The 10,483-nt window shown below is 42.4% G+C and overlaps 1 protein-coding gene across 1 annotated transcript in view; it reads left to right on the top strand.

Annotated features, from left to right (window-relative positions):
• The first annotated feature begins 3,718 nt into the window (after positions 1–3,718).
• The window catches only part of LOC139695119 (GILT-like protein 1), a 49,262-nt gene continuing 42,497 nt past the window's right edge, over positions 3,719–10,483 (top strand). The window contains exon 1 of the mRNA XM_071593757.1: positions 3,719–3,845. The gene's annotated coding sequence lies outside the window, so the exon portion shown is untranslated. The remainder of the gene's footprint in view (positions 3,846–10,483) is intronic.

Raw genomic sequence — 10,483 nt, 5'->3', positions numbered from 1 at the left:
TTACAAGTCGGAACAAAATTAAACACTATAGAGATGTTAGGTATACTTTCAGGTGCATGTGTATGTTAGTTGGTAGTTTGAGTGTTTGCATGTGTGTGGGGTGTAAGTGTTCATGCATGAATGTATGCCATGTTTTTTTTTTATATATATGATTTTGTCGTTATTGCATGCGGTTTTTTTTTTCTTTTTCTTTTCTAAATTATGGGTGGTGTCCTAGCACCCCCCGCCACACGCCCTTGCGGCGGCTTGCGGGGTATTAAGTAGATGTAGATGTAGATTTATCTATATTGTCCATCATATTGTTCTTGGGAATGATAATTGATGTGGTTTCCCGTTGCCTTCCTCAATAGTGTTTTTAACGTGACACCATCACTTACTGGCCGCCCCACTGGAGTCAGACGCCATTGCAGCCGCCTCACTGAGGAACAGACGCTGCGTGGACTACCTTTCGTCTGGCTCCTAACCTTCGACCTATCTGGCATGGGTGACCCTACCAGGAGCAATTTTTATTACTCCTGCCAGCACAGCTCTAGGGGTCATCGGAACGCACAAGCCCTTCCACCACGTCAAGGTTGTAGTCCGGGGAGGGATATATATATATATATATATATATATATATATATATATATATATATATATATATATATATATATATGGAAATTCGTCCTTTCCTCGGGCAATCAGGAATCATAATACTGCAAAATCGAACTCAATGTTGCTACAAGCGAGAATAAAATTAAACACTGAGTAGACATCTTGTGCATTCGCAGGTTTCAATGTTTGTGCACATCAGTTGCTTGTTTATGTATTTGCATGTGTGAAAGTTAAAATAAGTTTTGCATGAATATATTCACCTTTTTGAGTGTGAATTGTCATGTCAATTGTTTATTCTGCGTGTATTTGCATTCTATATTATGGTTGGTGTCCCAACACCCTCCGCCAAATGTCCTTGCGGTGGCTTGGAGGATATCGTGTAGATGTAGATGAAGAGCGGAGTGGCAGGCCCAGTATTCATACCGATAAAATTTATTAACAAGTGGACCAAGAGCTGCAATCTGATTGGCGATTAGAGCACTGACAGATAAATGTCCTCTTGTTGTACGCACTACTACTTACAAGATTATTACGGAAAAGCACGGACACAACAAATTGTATGCAAGGTATATTCTACTGTTTCAGGCTTCACTTCGTGGAAGTATTTAAAACCCATACTAAAACGACTTTGTACTTTTCCACATATTGTTATTACACAGGATAGACATCTTAAATCAGTGATTTATAAACTGAAATGCGAGAATTGCACCACCGTTCATGTCGGTCAGACAGGGAGGAATGTCAATTAACGAGCCAAGGAACACGCAAGGTGTCACAAAAATTAGAATACCAACTCTCTCTTTGCTAAGCACCTATTAGAATTTGACCACAGCAGTGACTTTGCCCAAGAAATATTACATCGACTCCCAAAAGGATTAAAAATGGACGCTCTCGAGCAAATGGAGATAAGGAGGCACTTAGAAAACCCCAACTTGACATTTTGTAACGAGCAATTGTTCCCGTCCCCCTCCCCAATCCTTTCCGAAAAACTAGTCCGGAAATGGTCAAACCAGACCCTCAACGCACCCGATCGCCCCCACCCCTCTCAGGCCTTCCTTACCCTCCCCGCCTCCACTATGTCGCGAGCGTATATATTCTCACAATTTTTGTCAAGTAAATTTGTACCTGATGATGCCGCCAGTCAGTGAAGGCTTTGTGCCTTATAATCAAAAGCTGTGGAAAAGTACAAAATCTTTTTAGTATGGCTATGTATGCAAAGTGGTTATCGAAAATGCTAAACGAGCTACACAAAGAGCAGAGAATGTTGAGTGGACGAGCGTTTTTGGAGCGCTATCGACAGACGGAGATGACCTTGCACCTATCGACAATTTAATCTTCTTGCACTTGATACAGTGGTTCAATGGACAAAGGTTTGAAGAAGACGAGAATCTCAAGACCGCCGTAGTCATCTGGTTCGATTCCCAAGCGGCGAACTTCTATGCTGAGGGATGTTAGCTGAGATGATGCGGAGCTGGTGCAGCGTTGTGAAAAGTTCTTGGAAGTGAAAGGCGATTATGGCGAAAATTGAAGCAGGTATGTAGGAAACACAAACCGCCAATTAAAATATTCTCTAACGATTACATTGGTTCACGAACAAACGGGCCTTACTCTTTATATATGTCTCGTACATGCCTATATAAATATCCTGAAATAACTACATTTTAACTCAAACAAAATTTTAGCCCTTAATAATTTTTGGGGGCCTGGGTTCGATTTTGTTGATACACATTTACATGCAGAAATGTAATATGCACATGTTGTACATCTTACATTCATGTATAACCTCATGTTTGCACATAAATGTCTCCTACCATAACATCCCACATGTAGTTGGATGACTTTCGTGCTGCATCCTGGGGTGCAGTTGTCTGTTGGTTTATGGTATATGTGTTTGCATGATTGTTGGAAGAAGGGATTTGTACATGAGTGCGTGCGCTGCTGTGGGTGTAGTTTTCCCTGTCGTTATTTTTGCATGTGATATTGTTATCTTTTACGGGTGGTGACCTAACACCCCCCGCCACACGCCCTTACGGCGGCTGGCGGGGTATTATTTAGCTGCAGATCCCCTTCCAAACGCCCTCGTGGCGGTTTGTGGAGTATCGTGAAGATGTAGGTACACAAGCAACCTTGGAAACGTTGAAGCCTCAAAATTGATCAACTATTTCTTCAATACATACATGGAAACCTAGCGATATCTTGCTGGGGGTTATTAAAAAGACTACTTTTGACGAAAAATACTTCCAACCCCTGGCTCGGTCGGATAACCTTATTCTGATTCCTTCTCGTTCTTGAGAAAATGACACCCTAAATATATCCCTTCTACACTTAATCTCTCTGATTTCATTTCTAAGATCTCTCCTACCGTAGTACGATGGGGTAATAATACATTTTGAATACCATCGCTGAAGGGACATCCTTCCAATTTATGCAAGAGGTTTAATCTGTAATTTAACCTTCGCTACGTGAGTGATATCCGATCTAGCTTTTCTAATAATTTAGAAACACTAATCAGTTAATCACAACAACGGTTTACCAATATTCTCCCCCTAAGTTGCACACGATCTAATTCGGCAATCAAAAAATATCCTCCACAAAAACGACCGTAAACTTGAAGAAAAATCTTATAATTCACCCAAGCAAATTGTAAGTGCGTGATGAGCGTTTAAACAGGACTTTTATCAGGCTGGTTAAATACGTGGAAATTGAAAGAGACTTGTGAAGTGGGTTTTTGAAGGCTTTGGGGGGAACGAGGCACGTGGTGTTGGTCAGTTTTATAGTCTCGCCCGACGAGGTGGGAAACCGGTGTCGTGGGCCTTTCGCCCTTCGCCCCTACTTCCGCCCGTCCGAAATGGAAGCACTTTCCCCTGCGCTCTTCTTCACAACCATTCCTCTGTCCTGCTCCCTCCCCTCCCTCCTCCACTTAACAACCAATGTCCTACCCGCCCCTCTCCCCCCGGATTCTCACACTCCGCGTCATCGCCAGTCGCAACACCTCGCCTCCCCCCCCCATGTCTCCACGCTATCCCTACACCCCTCGAACCCCTCAATCGCACCACTTTAGCTACAGCTACATATATGTAAATGCGTGTACATGCATGCATCCACAAGCACGGCTGATCTCTCGCAGACAACACCACTCGACCTCCCTCGAATCATCGTCCTCTATCTCCCGACGAGTTTAGACGGTCGCCTGGAGCCAAGGGTGACGACACTACGGATCAACGCTCTCCGACGTTTGGAACAGTTTGAGGGTGATTATTAATCTATTTTTACTCTCTCCCTAAGAGCCCCTTTCATAACCTTCACTTAGATTATACGCAAGGAGGAGGGGATTGACAACATTGACTTAGAGTTAAGATGTAGCGGAAAGCATATTGGTGAAAAAATTTGATGCGGACCGTAAATAGAGCAATTAAGCAACTCTAAACAGGTAAAATACTTGGGCGCTAGACCTTTTGCGGGGCAAATACGTCGGGAGAATATATGGGTCGGTCTTAAAGTAGCTAGGGTATTAAGAGTAGACGGGTTGTAGGAAAATGTAATGAAAAGGTAAAAAAATATATGTTACTTCGGCCGCATTTGGAATACCTGGAAAGTATGTGATCAATGGGAGGAAAAGTTAATTCCACATTCACATAACACCCTGCAAACCATCGAGAAGTTGTGTGGCAGTGGGTGTATCAACGCTATGAGTGCACAGCACACGAACAGACAAAGCCATGCATGGGACACAATTACAGAAAACTATTCCGTCTTACAAATGAATTAGTAACCACTTATCGGACTAAAGAGGAATGCAAATGGTACCACCACTATTTCTAGTAAAATATTAAAACCAAAGTGATATGTTAATTATTAAATTCAGCTTCAACTACTTAATTTCACACCTCAGTTACAAATTAATTGGAAAAGCTTCATAGATTATCCTTTATTTTTTAAATATTTCTATGAGAAGAGTAAATATATGATGGATGAACAAGTTTTAGACCTTAGGTTTCTCGCGAAAGCGAGGGAAGTCTTTTTGTGGATCACGGGGTACCACATGCTTGTGGAAGTATTGCATTAGATCTAGTAGGGTTGAAGATTTAACACCCCCTGCCACACGTCTGTGCGACGGCTTGCGGGGTAGTGCATAGATATAGATGAAATCATATCGATAGATTCGACCACGTAGATAAAACATGAGAAATGGACCGTCTTCAACAGATTCAAGTACTCGTCCTTCCCTCGTAATATATACAACATAATAAAATCGAACTAAAGTTCTCAAATATTTTTATTTAACAATCAAAGTAAAATGATTTAGTCAGGCACGATGGGTCGTGGAAATCCAAGGGTAGAGAGAGCGTTGGACTACTGACCGGAGGCCCGTAAGTCTCTCTGGGCTCCCTCAGCTCCACCCAAGCTGTGTTATTTTTCTAATACCATATCTTCCTGGGAGACCAAAACTGGCGTAGGGAAAGGAACTGGCCCCCCTACCCTGATGTGCGAATTTTACACGCCGTCGGGCTTAGTAATGGGTGAACTCTGCCATCACCTACCAAACCGACCTTCGGGTTGATTACTGTGTTCATGGTCTTTGTACTAATTATTGCATTATGTGTATATACATGCATGTGTAGGTAGAAGAATAGAATATGCTGCTAGTATATGGAGTTGAATGCTCATGAAGTTGGACTGATTCTTTCTATATCTTCATAATTCCCCGCAAGCCGCTGCTAGGGCGTGTGGCGGGAGGTGTAAGGTCATCAGCCATGCATTCAAACTACCAATCATGACTCCTCTAAACAAATATTAGTCAAATCATGCACTGGAACATAGTTAATCACACAAAAAAAGTACTTACGTGTAAAAATATTCAATTACAGGATACGTATATTAAAATCATGCAGGGTAACTGTTAAAAAGATGGGTTTCAGCAATAACAAGCAAGATATTGACAAAATATTCACACTGCCAATGCTAATTATCTCCTTCCCGATTGATGTCATATCTATTTTGATCTCAGATTATACGAGGAAAAAACAACATTTTTATCATTCCATTCTGCTATTTATCCCCCTGATTTTACAGGGTCCACACAATAAGTATCGGGACTGTTTCCAAAAATCCAAATTTATTGCAGTTATCATTACAATGACTTAATACTCTTCAAAATACATCCCTCCTGCATCGATAAACCTGTAGTTTGGCGCGTCTGCCACTCGTCAAAAGCTCACTGGAAGTCGGTTCCCAGAATACTGTTGAGAGCCTTTGTCGTCGCCGCTGGAATCATCTCGATGGAGTCGAACGGATATCCTTTGAGCTCCTTTTGAGCGTTCCTCTGAGGTAATAAAGGTGTCCAGAAAATCTTCATCTTCCTGGACGCTCTCCAAAATTTCTTGCGAAATTTCCACCCGCGACAGTTTTTGTTCCTCGCTCAAGACTTTCGGCACCAGCTTCGCGCACACTTAGCTCATCGCAAGATCCTCTGTTACAAGGGTGTGGACGGTTCCGACAGAAAGGCCGGTCTCCTCACTGATAAGGGCGACGGTTGAACGCCTGTCAGAGTCCAAAACCTTTTTCACTTTGGCCACCAGAGCATCGGTTCGAGTGATCGTCGGGCGTCCGACGCGGTGCTCGTATTCGACGAGCTCCCGGGCTTCCTTTAACATTTTGTGCCACTCAAAAACTCTTGTGCGGCTTAAGGCATCATCCCCAGAAGCCTTTTTAATGAGTTCAAGGGTCTCCGACGCAGATTTCCCGAGTTTAACGCAAAACTTCACAGAGTAGCGCCGCACGACACCACAAACAATTACGTCACAAAAATCCTCCTCCTGTCTCAACGCATGCCCGGAGGCGACTGAACTAAAGTGCGCCTGAGTGGTGGGGGACCCCTTTACCGAGCCGATCGGTCGGACCCCCATCCACCACTCTGTTGAGGCTACAGCAAACCAGTCACGATACTTATTGTACGGACCCTGTATGTACGTTATCTGTTCTATCATAGTAATTCGGGGCCGGTAATATGTCTTTAACATCCTCAGATACGTAACCGGCCTCAAATTTACACAGTAAATTTAACCTGTATTTCAAACTACAGTCAACTAATGGCTCCTACGCTAGATCTTCCAATAGCGTCGTGATACTGTAACCTAGTTCATAACACATTTTCACAAACTTAGCTGCTCTTCGTTGCACTCGATCTAGTTCTAAAACTAAGCCGTCCTCTTGAGGATTCCATACACTGGCAGCATACAGGTAGTCTAGGTAAATAATTAAGGTAAAATAATTAAGCTCCTTAACACTCTCATTACATGTACCAAGTATCCTTTTCATGAATCCTAACTTTTTATTAGCTAATCCACAAATTTTGCGAATTTGTTTTCCCCAGGACTATTCCTTAGTCATCGTTACATCCAAGTATTTTACCGATCCTACATCTGTTATATTGGTCCCATTTATTGGATGTTTTCGAGAAAAAATGTGAAAACGTTTTTGAGAGAATATCAAAAAAGGCAGGAATCGTGTAGGATATAGAAATTGTTCCTAGCAATATTCCCTAGGGTTAGAGCCAGGTTTTGGTGAACACAGGTATTACCCACATATGGGATTCCTAAGCCCTGACTAGTACGCATAATATATCCTGAAGACTCTTATTAAATATCACAACTAACTATTTTCTTTAGCTCTGCATAATTTTTACCTCACATAAAGATGCTACACCGGAGTTCAGTAGATGCCATTTTGATACATTTTCTATATATATATATATATATATATATATATATAATTATACCTAATTATATATATATATATATATATATATATATATATATAATTATACCTAATTATATATATATATATATATATATATATATATATATATATATATATATATATATATATATATATAAGTTAGGTAATCTACCGGTTAAGGTAGGCTTTTGGATGGACCATAAAAAACTATAAACACAGTAATCAACCCGAAGGTCGGTTTAGTAGGTGATGGTAGAGATCACCCAGTACTAAGCCCTATACGGCGTGTGTAATTCACACATCAGGGTAGGGGGGCCAGTTCCTTTCCCTGTGCTGGTTATGGTTTCCCAGGAAGACCTGGTACCCGAAAAATCACTTTAGCTTGGGTAGAGCTGCAGGTGCCCAGAGTGCCTTGCCCGGGAACGAACCCGGGACCCTCCGGTCAGCAGTCAAACGCTCTACCCACTGGACTACCGCGACCCTTTGGATGGACATAATTACTAATTAAATAATTTGTGACCCCTAGAAAAACACAACATCCTACTTTACATCAGGTCCCTCTTCAGCTCTGAGTACTTTCTTCCTCCCTTCATCCCGTCCAACATCCCTATCCTGTTCCTTCCCTTTCCTCGTTTGCCTAACATTCTCCCCTCAATTACAGTCTTCAACATCCCGCTGTCGGTCAATACCCCCTTCAGCCACTTTTCCTGCCTCCATAGGATTGTTCCCAGCAAACCTCTCTCTTCGCCCACCATACAAAGTACTTCCTCATTTGTTTTCTTCTCTGCCCATTTCACCTCCTCCATTCTTCTCCACACCCACATTTCAAAAGCCTCCAGTCTACGTCTATACTCCTGCTTCAATGACCACGTTTCCGCGCCGTACATAGCTACGCTCCATTTCAAAGTTTTCACGAGTCTTTTCTTAACATCCTTACTCAACGTCCCCGTCATCAACTCCCTCCTCCTTGTGAAAGCCTCTTTGCCTAGCGCAATTCTTCTCCTTACGTCCCTACTACTTTGACCGTGTTGGTCCAAAACGCTACCGAGATACGTAAACTGTTCTACCTGCTCTAGCTTTTGCCCTCCTATTTTAATGTTAAGCTCAGCCTTTTTCTTTCTAGAAAATCGCATTACATAGTTTTATTACTATTGATTCTCATCCCATACCTGTCGCACAGAGTATCCAATGCACTAAGCAATGCTTGCAACCCCTTGGCTGACTGACAAACTAAAGCTTGGCCATCAGCAAACTTCACGATTTCACGAATTCCCCGCCCACCTTCATTCCTACCTCCAGGTCTTCCCATGCCTCCATTATCATTTCCTCTGCATACAGGTTGAACAGCAACGGTGATATTGGGAAACCCTACTTTGCATCTCTTCCTAACACTGCCAATCCAGACTCACCATTTCCCACTCGCACCTGTGCTGTCTGAAACATGTACAGTTTGCGGATTAGCCTCCTTTCCCTCCATTCTATTCCTATTTTCTGCAATATACTCATTAGTTTTTCCCAATCCACTCTATCAAATGCTTTTTCTAAATCTACGAAACAGGCAAATACCTCCTGTTTGTGTTCTATATTCCTCTCGATTAATAAACTCAATACTGCAATGGCATCACGCCTACCTCTCCCCTCCCTAAACCCAAACTGATCATCCCCTAAGTAATCGTTTGCCCTACTCTCTATCCTTTTATTGATGATAACGAGAACAACTTTAGCTGCGTGGGATATCAAACTAATTGTCCTATAGTCCTCACATTACGTGGCCTTTACCTTTTTCGGAATAGGAACTAAAACTGATCTCACAAAGTCTTCCGGCCATATTCCCTCCTCATAAATACTACGGATCAGCCCATATAGCCTCTTCCTCCCACATTTTCATAAGCATTTTAAAAGTTCCACGGGAATGTTATCTACCCCCACGCCCTTATTTAGTTTCATCTCCCTTAATGCCCTTTCTATCTCATGGTCTAGTATGCCTGGACCTAAGCTGTCTTCCTCTACGTCATTTTCTTTTTCAATGTCTTACTTTGTTGGTCTGAGTTCTTTACTATACAGGTATATCCTCGCCCTGCGTCTTCCACCATGCTTCCTTTGCTTTATTTGTTGCCCGCCTCAATTTACTGTTCAATTCTTTGTACTTCATTTTGCCTAATTCTGTATTTATATTCTTCCATTTTCGCCGCTCATCCATCTTTGTAATCATCTCATCCGTGATCCATGGTTTTCTAGTCCCTTTAGCGTTAACGGTTCCAATAGTGTCTTTTGCGGCTTTAGACAACCCTTTCTTAATACTGTCCCATTTTTCTTCGATAGTACTAAGCCCTTTACCATCCTCCATGATTTTCTCTACCGCCTGTTTGTATTCCTTCCTTTTCAACCCGTTTAATGCTTCTACATTCCATTTTCTAACTCGCCGCCCCTGCCTTATCTTTTGAAACGTACGCTACATTTTATAACAACTAAATTGCGGTCTGAGTCCGCATCCGCTCCCGGGAAGCTGTGGGAATTTATCACACTATTCCTAAACCTGTGTCTAACCAGGATATAATCTAGCTGATATCTTCCTGAGTCACCTGGCATTTTCCATGTATACCTGCGTCTTTTGTGGTGTCCAAACCAAGTGTTGGTGATGACTAACCCCTGTCTCCTGCAGAACTCAACTGCTTTCTCCCCGCGGTCATTCCTCGTGCCCAAACCGTAGTCCCCCACCTCATCACCATCTCCTCCTTCGCCTACCGTCGCATTCCAATCCCCCATCACTATCAAATGTTTCCCAGGAGGAACACATGCGATTATGTCCTCTAACTGATCGTATATCCTATCGACCTCTTCTTCCATATGGTTACTCGGTGGCATGTATACCTGAATAATAACTAAGTTCGTCGGTTCTGCTTTTATCTCCACTAGTAGTATTCTATCCGTTACCTGCTCTATGTTGACTACGCTTCTTCCTACCTCTTCATTTAATACTATGGCAACCCCTCGTTGGCTCTCGTCCCCACCGCTGTATATTATTCTATACTTATCACTCCAGTAATCCCCGCTATCTTTCCATCTCACCTCGCATAGACCTAAAATATCTATATTTACCCTTCCCATATCTCGCTTAACATTCTCCAATTTCCCTGTCCTCATCATTGTC

The sequence above is a fragment of the Hetaerina americana genome, unplaced genomic scaffold (genome assembly GCF_022747635.1).
Source record: "Hetaerina americana unplaced genomic scaffold, ioHetAmer1.1.p SCAF_6, whole genome shotgun sequence".
Classification (NCBI taxonomy): domain Eukaryota; kingdom Metazoa; phylum Arthropoda; class Insecta; order Odonata; family Calopterygidae; genus Hetaerina; species Hetaerina americana.
Note: the sequence above shows the minus strand (reverse complement) of the source record. Positions and strands in the feature narration are given on the sequence as shown.